The following is a 13,381-nucleotide window of genomic DNA, read 5'->3' on the forward strand; positions in this document are numbered from 1 at the left end:
GTGGAGACCTTTAACGTCGGACAACGTGAAACAAATTGCCACAACAAATCATCGTAATGGATATTTGTGGGCGAATTTTGCTGTGGAAGGTTGCGATTTTGGAGATTATATCAATTTTTACTAGTTATTGTCTAGCAATTATTATTTATAACATATTTCGAGAGTAATCTTAATGCAATCTGTGTTCTTGAATTAAGTAACAGCCTATTTCCTGGGTAGATGCTCGTTAAGAAGAAAGATTACCAGCAAAATCCTTTCGTTCAAGTACTGAAAGCCTTAATTTAAAAGTAGTTGTCATTCGCGACTTTGCTCTCATTTTAAGGGTCGTTTAGTATAAGAAAATATCCTTGGGGTTCAAGCCTGCTTCATACCAAATAACATTAAATTCCCTGCAGTGGTTGTGGTTTTGGAACAGACAGAGCTACTTCCGCATTTATAATATTAGTATAGAAATTATGAAGAAAGAAATAAAAATGAAATGAGAAAAACCAAGATATCGGTGCTGATCTAATTGAATAAAGATTCATCCCGTTACGGCATTGTTTATATCCCATGGTTGGGCAAAGCTCTCCTCTCCTGTCTTCTCAAGAAAAACTCTCAACTCGGATACAAATGTGTCAGTATTGCACACGCAGGTTCCTTTATCGCCAAGTTGAATTAAACAGATACCTGAACCCACAATCTCTAGTTTATTTTTTATCTTCGACTAGTATTAAAAGAAATTGACACAAGGCTACGTCTATTATAAGAACTCAGTTTGAATAGATGTTTTAGCGCTAGAAACAAGATGGTTCTCAAGGTGTGATGCCTAGAAGCACTAGGTCAGTAATGTTGGTGTTTTGTAAAGGCCTATTTTAGTACTTAAAAAAGATCAATATTAAAAAAAGTATTAAGTCGTCGACTTTGACCTGGTATGAGAATTAAATCATTACTAATTTCTCAAACAATTATTTACTATCAAGATTAATAGCAATTGAAATATCAAGATCAAAACTTGACACGTCAGATAAACTGCATTGCCCTAGCCCTTAATCATTCTGTTGTACAAACTAATTTTAACAATAAATACCTCGTTAATTACAATGCCCAATTGCATAAAATTGAATATATATACATAAACGCATATAAGACACTGTTTATAATCGAGAAAACTTCAAGTTATTGGCTACGGAAGTAGAAGAGATTGCTGGTCCAAATTCTATTGTTCCTCTCGGGACCTGCCTACATTTAACAATTACTCTACCCTTAAGCAATATATTATATGGGGTAATTCAGTATTGATCACAGTCCGTTCTGAGCTACTCATTTGTTAATGGACCAAGAGGTACCAACATACTACATACATACATCCTTAAGTATTGCAGACCAAGCTGCTGAATATAAGTTTCTATGGGTAGTTTTGATAAAGGAATCTTATTTTAAATAATTTTTCGATTTACTATTTACAATCGATAAATATTTGTCTAGTTCGTGCACCAGTTAACTTCCTCGCGTTATCTTCAACAAAAATACTCGCTAGCAGTTTATAGTTGGTTTTAGTTTAAAATTTCACCAGCGTGATACGGTCGTATCTCGCGAAGTTTTACTTTGTGCCCGCTTCCGAAGATACGCCGTGATATATTCGGAGGAGATAGTTCAGAAGTTAGTGCTATCCACCCGATTGTTTGAGACGTTTTAAATAAATATATTCTACTACATACTGGCCACTGTTTCGAAGAGACGCTATGATTGACATTCTTGTAAAATTTACGTCATTAATTAAAAAAATAATTCTCAAATATTCATGTATTCAGAGTTGTGAGAGCCATTTTCTAATTACTTTACAAGTAAACATTGTAGGTACCATATTTGCAACGCTGTGATTGTTTCTGGAGTGGTATCGGCTGGTTTTAAAAATAATTAAAGTAAATTTTCGGAGTCCCATATTGATCTATCGTGAAGATTTAGCAGCTCCTTCTTTTGTAATACTGTATGTACTTGATGTACTTATTTTATATTAGCAGCTTAACTACTTAGTAACCCGATTATAAAAATGTGTTTTTTTTCCTACATCGTCTAACCCAATACATAGTTGCCTTTTACTCGTCTGTTTGTAAATTGTTTTCTTTTTATATTTAGTAGATATTGACGAGTTTCCATATTAGTTAAAGTCTTCCACCGCATACGCATAGTTCGTTAATCAAGAAAAAAAAAATGATTCCTCGAAATATTTTTTCTTAAATTTTCTATAGTGGTTATGGTAGGAAATAGACGATTGACTTTACAAAAAATACAGTCAACGAACAAACCCATATGACATTCACCTAATACAGTACAATGAACAGCAATACAGCAATACTTGCTCAAGTACTGAGCAAGTACGTGCTTTAAGACAGCAATGATACGTGACGATAACAAGTTTGGACCTCCAATACAATACTAACCGAACTAATTCCTGCGTTTGGTACAAGGATTGAGAATAAACGCCAACAAGGATGCATTAAGATGCTTTCGATATTGATTATTTTAATACAGACAGATATTTTTTATAAATACCTTTCCCAACAATATCTAACCCAAAATTTCCGACACCGCAAATTCACAGTTCGTAATGTTTTTGTTAAATTTTGTTGATAATTTAAAAACTGAAAAATTTAAAGAGAAAGTTATAAGTTATTAAATAAGGCATATTATTATATGGAAGATATATTATATTATGTAACATTTCATTAAGGATATATTATGTTTAAAAAAAATATATTATATGCATATAAGAACGAATTGAAACCTAATTATTTTTGTTGTTAAAGTTTTTCTAGTTAAAATATATATTAAAATAGTATTAGTCAGTAAGAAACTTAAACATAGTGGATTTCGTTTCAATTTTATCAATAAGGGTGTAGAAACAATTACGTTTGTTTATTAATTAAAGTGTAAAATAAAACGTAAAATTATCAAGTGGCCCATGAGGGGATCGAACCCGCGACCTTCGCGTTATTAGCACGACGCTCTAACCAACTGAGCTAATGGGCCAGATATCTATATTTCAAAAAGAACAACCGTACTTTAAAAATCTTACACTATTAAATTCAGTCATATATTATGAAATTTTTTATATTTAGAATATTTATACAACTACATAACATGCTTACGACAACCTGTATAAATCACATCCATTATATTATTTCTAAATAAAAACCGTAAATATGCATATAAAGCTTTTTCTGACAATCAAACGCACTAAATACTTTCAACTAATTTCGTTTACAAAAAATATTATAGTACAAAATTGACACTAACCGCTGTCACTAATAAATTAAGGCACGTTCCAAACATTGGAACTAATACGCTTTAGATGTTCTTCTAATTAAACTGTTATGTTAGTTGCACATCTAATGTCGCGGCAATGTCGCGCGAATGTTGCACGAATGTTGCAATGTTCACGATAAGATTGCACTTCGGAATTTGTGCATACATGAATACTTGAATGTTCTTAATGTTTTTGATAACGGCGTTTTGAAATATGAATACTTGGATTTTGTTAACAAACATACTGCAAGCTCTTTGGTTATAAATTCTGTTGTTGAGTTTTAAATATAGAACAATTACACCGAAGTCTTTCGAGTGCATATAGATCTTACAGTCATGTAAATAAAACAATATGAAACCTAGTCAATAAATATTGATCGTGTATATTAAAACGATTCGAATACAACGTATAGCTCAACGCTTTTATGCTATATTAACTTTTATGTAAATACAAATAAAGATGTAAGCTGCTTGCTTGCAACTTTACCTTCGGTTATCAGTATTATAAGTATGTATATTTATTATTAATTATCAACATTACGACATTCTCGTATAGCACCTAATGGTATCTGTTATCTGACGATTGCCGGTAACAGTGGAACATTCATTCCAGACTCCATCGCTATCGCGGGATAAGCTTAAAACATTCGGATAGCCGTGAGACAAATGAATCACTTTGCCATTATGGTATAAGGGTGAGTATTCACGGAGGAGGTTTATCGGTGTGAGCGATATGCCATATTAATACTGTGATCTATCGAAGGTGATAGTAGAGAATAGTATTAAATAATTAACGAACTTACTACAAATGTATGCGGAAAGTGAAAACGTGTCTCCTTTTATTTATATAAATATTTAAAATCAAATTAAATCAAAACATACTTCATTCGAATGATTTCAAAGCGACAGTTCTTTTTTAAAAATAAAACATGTGAGAAATTCAATAGATAGTCTTTGTGACGGATTCAAATTCTGCATATCCTGCATAAATATAAATAAAAACGAATTCCACGCCAACTATCATGTACACGTCTTATCAAACAATAATATAACAATTGATTTATTTATTTGTTTACATCGCACACAATAACGTATAATAACGAAACAGCGATTAGCACATTAGAAGTTATCGACATCGGGTCGCGTCGTATGCGGGCGGCCTTACCGCAAAGATTACGTCCTAACTGATACAGGGGAGTGCTTTCAGAGATAAGGCGGAGACAAAATCGGCGTATGATTCAAATTGCACGCGCTGTTTATATCTCGTTAGCCATGTTTAAAGAAAATTAAACTGCATATCAACTACGATTCCAAGTTAATAATTTGTGGATTATTATGTTTTCGTTTCATTTGAAGTGGGAAGGTTTTAAGTGGTCTGCAGTTTGTTTAATGTTTGAAAGATTGCCTTTAAATTGGTTTGATAATATAAATATATCACGATGCGATGTTTAATCGTGGAGATACGTTGGGGTTAAGTTGCTTTTTAAAACACCGAGTACTTTAACAGTATACGATATTCTATGAATCGTTGGATGTGAAATTTTGAGACTTATAATTTACTACCACTTATCAAAGCCTGCAATAATATCAACAATCTCTCTAGCTGTATCCCGGTGAGTGAGGCAGTGTCACTGCAGCCCGCGCGTGTGATATATTTTACTTTTCAGAGTAATTAATTTATAATAAAATATAAACGACATTCCCGCTGTAACGTCACTTGCATTTAATAAATGAACAATCCAAGCAACAAAGTCGACAAAAGTGTCAACAATTGAACATCGCCAAATCAAATCAATCCGCCATATTGCGGTGAAAAAGAGCGCCCTTTTCAATTTATCACACAAACGCAGGCCTCGTGTATCCGTTTTTCACCTCTCGTCTCTGAACTTCACGCGCGTCTACGTTTTGACCTGTCGTGTTTTAAATACAATTAGGTACTTTTTGTTTGTGAAATATTTCAAGGTTTCTGACTGATTATAACTAAAGAATGTATTTGAATTGATTTGATTCTGTTGGATAATAAAGGCAGTATCACAGAACTAATCTCTATCGCATCGACACTTACAGTGCGTTTATTTTGTTTATAACTCATGTGACACAAAGAACTTTAATTTTAGTGTTTGAAATTAGAACGTTTGAATATTCCTATAAACCATTAAAAATTAAAACTGAAATGTACTAAATTCAATTACCACTACGGTTCAAAGTTATCGTAATCTTTTTTAAATACTAAGTCTTCAAAAATGTTTTAACAGCCCGTCATGGCTGTTAATAGTGGTATTAGTTACCGATATGTGATACTAATGTTGGTTAAATATGCATTACATATATTAGGTGTAATAGGTAAGCTGTCTGTCAAATAGTCTGGTAAAAGTTCACCACTGCCTATAGACTCTATCACTATAAGAAATATTTACCATAACTTATATCGTCTAGGCTCCAGCAACCTTGGTAACTAAAATCTTATCTCCCTTCTGCCTGTAATTACATTCGCACAGTTACCGTTCAAAGCGAAACACAATATATGATGAGAGAATTAGCCAAACGGACTTGCACAAAGCCCTAACCACCAACTAAATAAACATTCACTGAAATATTCGTTTTCTATTTTATTTTAGACCAATAAAACTAGTTTGATATACCTCATAATTCGAATTTAAAAAAATAAAACAACGTATAACACGCAATGCAATTTGTTACTTGTAACTAAAATGTTGAGTGTAACATGATTTTCGGTTGTGTAAGTCAAAGGTGGTATCGTCGCGTTGTGTCCGTTAGACCGGCACTATCGCTCGTGCACGACTCTCAATTTTATTTCAATAGTTTATACCTCGTATGCCGAGATGTAGTGTATACCTCGACCCGAGATGGCCCAGTGGTTAGAACGTGTACATCTTAACCGATGATTTCGAATAAAAGTTCAATAGAAACAAACCGAACGTTATGACGGGTTGTACATCTTTGTAGCGCAAGAGAATCTTTGAACAAATTTTTTAACAGTGTTTTATGTTGGTGAGAGCTTGGATATAACCCCGGGTTTATCCGCGCGCAGTTGTTTTACGTGTTCCCATTTCATACTTAATTATTTCATGGTGTAAACTCAGTGATAAATGCTATTCTGCTCTGGAACAATGTCTAAAAAATAAATCTTATCATAAACTTTTACCTTTCATCTCAACAGTGGTACATTTAAGGACTGTTTTAATTTTTACAATATTTAAGATTGTACATATATTACGTATATATGTATGAGCGCGCGGTGCAGCTTGCTATTGAAGTTACTGAAGTTACTGACTCAGCACTTTAATACCACGGGCATGAACATATTTTTATTAAGCATATACATAGGTATGATTTGCATATAAGTAATTCAAACATTATATTTTGAATATTTTCCTTTTACATGAGAAAAAATAATAATGTTCGGGAACATAAGATATAAGTAGAACCTTATTGTACAAAAACTTTTTACTTAATCATTAAATTGAGTCACCCAAAGGAGTTTCACTTTAAAACCTTCAAATATAACGTCAGTTTCAGTGTAATATTTGACGTATAAAACAGTAAAATGTTAAAGCATCGTACGTAGTTGAATCCAGTACTGTTTACCTTTTGGTCGTGTAAGTCAAAGGCGTTATCGGCGCGGCGCATCCATCAGCCTGGCTATCTCCGCCGCACACCGCACTGCGCGTTTTATTTCACATGTATAAACCCAGCTTTAGCGCTTAGTGCACGATGAAGCATGGTTGCCGCTATTTATATAGAATTTATGACTGTTCTAATATTATTTTTAAAAGAGATTTTTTAATTTATGTTCGCTTTAAGCCAAAGTAGAAACACATTCAATCTTTTACTGAATAATAATATATAAATATTTAAACAATAGATATATACATATACATGTTAACTATTTACATTTCTTATGTGAATAGATCTTATTTGATATTACCTAAAAAAACTCAGTAGCTAAATAGTTGCAGTTTCAGCATTCCATATCTGGTGTGAAATTCAGAAGACAAACTCACATAGAAACATCGTGAAAAAATTAAAGTAATAAAAACATGAGCCGATATTGTGATTCTGGTCAAAAAATCTCATTCCAATGTCACCAGAATCGAGTTTGCATTGTCTAAAAAAAGTTCGTTTCGTTTCGTTTAACTCGCCATACAAAATGTAAAATAAAATTTTCTCATATCGATATTTCATAAAAGTCGAGTCATTTGTATCGGCCGCTATTAGCGGTAACTCGAATTTTATCTCGAGCAATAAAGGATCGACTACGTTTATAAATAATAAATTGCTAACAATAAGGTCCGGTAATTAGGATATAAATTCTTGAAGACGATATGAAAGATATGAGGACGAACCTGATTTGCTTACGAGCGCCGTCAGTGTTCGTTTCCATTTTACTTACAGATAAAATATAACATCAGTAAGCTAATCGTCGAATGCACTCACGTTAATCCTTCGGCTGGCAGCCATATTGGTTTCCCAGTGACGTCATATCATATGACACTCTAACCACTTCTTTGATAACGATAAACAAATTTTCGATTATGTACAAAGCTATTGAAACCTACATCGTTACGTATATTGCTATTATTTACAATTGCGAACGCGCTAACAATTATAATCTTTGTTTGTTAAACTGAAAACGATCCTGATTGTGGCCTACGAAACAATGGAATTGTGTCACGTATTTTTTTTTTATGTTTTCATAATTTCTAAATTTGACATGTGTTCTATTTTAAAATAAAAAAAGTAAATATTGTATATTAATAATTAAGACACTATTAAAAACCGTTCTGTAAGCTATATATTTATCAATATATTAGTAAAAAAAATAATAGGAATATATCAAAAAGTGTATATGGAAGAACTTTTCGTAAACGACATTTATCTAACTAACATTACAAACATATTAAAAGGCACTCTTAGGATGGATGGATTATTATAAAAGGCCCACATCAATAAACACACAAATAAAAAAAAACTATCGGTTCTGACGTCTATAAAAAAAAAAAAAGAAAATTAAACTCGAAGTAATCAAAACAATGCAATCACGCTCATAACGATAAGATGCTTTCAATTTTATATTTACTCTCGATAACGTCTGGCAAATAGATTAGGTTCACATTAGCGATACCGTCCGTCTGTTTATATCTATAAGTGGTCCGACGTATACATGTCTGGTTATCAATGCTTTGATGTGAATCAAGAAATATACCTCGTTAGATGCGTGTGGTATACTTAGTCACGGCCCTCTAGATTATTATTATACGTTATTATGAAATAGACACAAAGTTCTATCAAGCAACAGTACTCGCAGCAGGATGTATCGAATTGTTCGATTGACAATTAAAATTATATAAATATCAAATCCAGGACCGGATTTAGATGTCTGGATGCCCCTAATGAAATGATTATTTTAAAATTTGAACAATTTCATTTCTATCAGTAAAATTTGTCAATAATGATTATTTACTCTTTGTATCAGTGTCTATTAAAACAGTAATTTTATTATAATTTGACTATATCCAGATATCTAAACATATATTACATTAAAATTCTTAACTCGTTGCCCCTATTGCCCTCCCCTAAATCCGACCCTGATCAAGTCAAAATACATCCAGCATTGCAGTCTACCTGAAGAAATAGAGAATGAATGAATGAATATCTAGTTTCTTCGGGAACGTGGTAAAGTGATGAATGAATCTGAAAAATTGTTCCGTCTGTCATAAAGTATCGCAGCTAAAAACAAAACGGTTGTAATTTATATCATTCTTTTGATCTTCAGTGACGTCTACGCACGATCACAAACACGTCCATACATGAGGTTTAAATGTTGCTACTTAAAATATTGTTGAAAATGCTAATTATTTAACGTTTCTTGAAAACATAATTATAGATATAGTGGCTATAAAAATAATCACCTAATGAAATATGCGTCTCATGATATTAAAATTGTCTTTAATTGTCACTTCGGCTTCCATCACACAGCCCGAGAAATGAGACAATTCATAAGATATTCAAAACTTTACCTTATATCATATATATAAAACATTTAAATAACATATGTAACCTTATTTTATCTCCAGTTTATTTATGTATAAATTATGAAATTTATGAAATCAAATAATTAAATGCCAGTTCTAATCTTTCAATCACAATTCATTAGCTATGCACATCACTATTGCGTAACCATGCACTGAACGTAACGTCCCAACCCTATCGTAGACATTACGACATTACATACACATATTCGATTTGCTATTGAACTTTTGACTCGAACCTTTCAAACATCAAGATAAACAACAATAATTATAAATCCTCCCACACACGATACGGTGAAGTGTATAGAAATCGCACGAGTGTCGTGGGTTTCATTTAACATTTAACTTATTAATAATAAAAACCTTTTTATTTCAATAATCGTTACTAGGTAGACGAGCGGACAGGCCCGCTGAACTGATATATGGTCATATTGTTTTGTAATTATGCCCGTAATTCTACTGGCTCACTCACGTTTCCAAATTTTTGACAATATGAAGAATTGCTGTTGAGCTGTACAATAAACGTTTAGTGAATGTCATCGAAACGTGTTTCAAGGAATTAAATATACTGCAGGTAAATCAATAAGCGTTAAAATTAATCTTTTATACGTAAATTACTCACTTTCTCATACATATATATGAGTAAGTGTATATATGTGTGTACTTACTATATAACTCCATATATAACTCCAAAGAAGGATATAGGCTTTTTAAACCTAACTCACAACAAACCCCTAAAACGAGAGCGAAGACGGGATGACTACTAGTATTGAACAAAATAATTACCTTGTACCTTATTAATCTGAATCATAGTCAACATATCATCATCATATCATAGCGTGTTTATTTATTTTATTTATTGAAAGTCAGTACATTTTTATAGAACCGCAAGAAAAATGTTGCGCGTCTGAAGTTGACCCTTATTGGTACTTTTACTGATGTCTCGGTTCCGCGCCGTCATATAGGCAGAGCTTGCATGTTCGATTGATGGATGCGCTCAACGAAAATTTCCTTGGGTAGCTCTTACTACAACGGGTTACAAATCTTAACTAATATAAAAAATACCAGAGTACACTAGTATTATATAATAAAGTAAGCTCAAACCAAAATAAAAGATTAGATTTATGTTCTACTTGTATGAAATCTTGATATAAAATATACTCCACAAAAATACATTAATTATCCAAAGATCGTTAAAATAATAAAAAAAAATATATTATTATAATATTTTGATAAGTATTCAAAATATCTCGTACAAGCCTGTCTCCAGGTTGACCCTGGGACCTTTCAGTCATACGTAGGCATTGTCGCCCACCTAACAGATAATTCTGCGGATATCTTGGGCCTATAAGAGATCAGTGGATAGACCCACGCATACTTGTGTATTCCATTTATATTTCTTATGCTTTAATGCATATCATAAAAATATACAAAGCTCAAGGTATTATTTCTTTTACCTACTTTAATAAAATAAAAAAAAAAGTTTACCGCCATTTTTAATCATACGATTATGACTTGAGGATGTAAGCGACATTTCTACAATTAAATACTGAGATTTCGTTTCGTTTCAAAAACAAAAACTTAAATAACAACGAAATCCCACAAAAAAATTATCCAACTTTTATCTTTAATGTATCTAAAAAAACTATTCTTTATTTTTAATCTGTTACTAAAATGTCTTGAAATCATAAAATTGATAAGCAAGTGTCCAGCTCATGGATGCTTTTAGAATGGAACGCAAAATAAACAATAGATACGTTTCAAACTGTTTTGTCCTCCTAAATATCGGTGACCGAATCACTATACAAATTAACGACCGCCTTAACGACCGAGTAATTTTTTTTATAAGTAATTTTTGATTATATCTCAGTAATTATTAAAGTCGTTATTAGGATGAAATTGTTATCATACTTCGATTGATATTACTGTTATTTTTATTTTATCGAATTATTTTTTATTTAAGTTTGTTCGTGAATTCAAATATTGAACATGGAAGTATAAATTGTAAGCCTTGTTTTTCGCTGATATTAAGCTAAGTTTAACTAAGAAACATATCTTTAAGATAGATATATATTTATATATGTATTAAAACGGATGGAATTTAACAAACAGCAAGTATGTAGATTTAAATTCAGATCTAAGATTTACTTAGACATTAAGTTTAAAAAACTAACAACACGAAACATAGCATATGTCAATGGTTTTACATCAAAACGTTTGGCGTTTCATAACAGCGTTGCTATAAATTCCGCTTTTAAATTTAATCCTTCGTCAAAGAAATTTCAACTTTAAAAATAAAAAAAGATCAAGCAACCTCATTGTACGTGACTATAGTCTCATTCGTTTAAAGAAGTTACATATAAAGCGTTTTGCTCAAATCAAACCAAAAGAAATTTAACTTTAACAAACAGAAAGAAAGAGAAACACTATATTTTGCTGTTTATATGTTATCTTTTCGTCCACAGTCACACAGTCACGGTTGCCGTCAAATTGTTTCATTTGATAATATATGCAAATTTGTTAAAAGCTTTTATCTCATACAATGGACGACGATATTCATACTCGTGAAGGAAAGATATAAAATTAACATAATATATTTGTTTTTAAGTTTTGCGAAACATAAAGTGCAATGCCGTGGCATTTATTTGTTTCTTTTAAATTGCAATTGCAACAGAATCTTGTATCTTATGGTAATCTGTCGGGCTCCTTTAGGCTGTTTCTGATCAATGATTGAATGAATGATCATAGTCAAACATCGATAGTATTACTTGTTGATGTGTTCCGGCTTAAATGGTAAGTGAGTAAGTCCAAGTCGTAATATTCTGCATTAAAGTACACTTCGAATCCTCATGTTACAGGATTAAATTGAATGTAAAGCTAATACCAGTTCTGTAATATCTCTTGCTATATTTGCATGGATATAAAAATATAGGCATTTCCGTATGTCATACGGCTAGCAGTACTATGAACAAAGATACTTACCTTTACTTACCGAAGATACTATAGACAGAATTGAGAACTAAGATACATTTTTTTTGTATATATATTTTTGTCTCCACAGACACGTTATCCGTGCCTAATGAATATCTTATCTTAATTTTTTATTTATTATCTTAGTGTCTGCTTGTTTTTATTAGTAGTCAACGTCACAATTTATATTTTAGGTTTTTTTAAGTAGGAAATTTGGTACTTATATTTATATGTTTTTTTTAAAAAAAAGATTCGATGTTAACACCTCTGTTACAATGTAATGAATGGTTAATAGTTCTTACAATATCAATAAACATAGATTATGTCTAACGTGACCTCTATGACACATAGTATGTCTCCTTACTATAAATAGAAACGAAATGCAGTAAGTAAATAAATAATTATTATACAATATGTTTCGAGATTATTGTCGATTTAGTAATCATTTATTCCTGGTCGTATTTACCTCGTTATCCCTATTGATTCCTAAGTCATTTCTGCTGGCCTAAGTAATCATATCTTTTTGAGGAAAAGGCTTGTAGCTAGCTGCTGGATACACATTTCATACAGGCGACAAACATTTCAGGCGACACATGTAGTTGTCCTCAGATCCTTCTCCACCGAGCACGCAATGCAAGTAAAAACATAAATTAGGATCAAGAAACAAAGGTGAAGCTTGATCGACTTTGACCCCGCAACTTAAGTTACATTACATACTTATCACAACAAGATCATGCTCAGTTTTGGTGTACGTCTATTAAATGTAGCAATAATCACTATCGCCACATCTGGTTACGCGTGATGCGATAACAAACTTTACAACTATCTACTAATAAATGTTCAGCGCTCCGTACTCAAGTGTAGACCGTACTCTTGAAAAATTTACTCGCTACGTAATTCGGAAAGTAATCGAAATGTATATTTTTTTAATTTTGACAGCATTACTTTACTTGTTCATTGAGAGTAATAAGAAAAGTACCGAGTCTACTAGTACAATAAAGTGACCATTTCGTGTGATATATTTAAATTTGCATTAACATACTGTCGTAGGTATCACCCATTTCTAAGGT

The 13,381-nt window shown here is 32.0% G+C and overlaps 1 protein-coding gene and 1 non-coding gene across 4 annotated transcripts in view; one reads left to right on the forward strand and one right to left on the reverse strand.

The window, feature by feature from the left end:
- LOC125077079 (zinc finger protein ush) overlaps positions 1-13,381 on the forward strand; it is a 206,860-nt gene that overhangs the window by 163,996 nt on the left and 29,483 nt on the right. The window lies entirely within an intron of this gene.
- On the reverse strand, positions 2,939-3,012 carry Trnai-aau. The gene has a single exon. It is a non-coding gene; the product is annotated as a tRNA-Ile (tRNA).

This window comes from Vanessa atalanta, chromosome 3, assembly GCF_905147765.1.
Source record: "Vanessa atalanta chromosome 3, ilVanAtal1.2, whole genome shotgun sequence".
In the NCBI taxonomy this organism is placed as follows: domain Eukaryota; kingdom Metazoa; phylum Arthropoda; class Insecta; order Lepidoptera; family Nymphalidae; genus Vanessa; species Vanessa atalanta.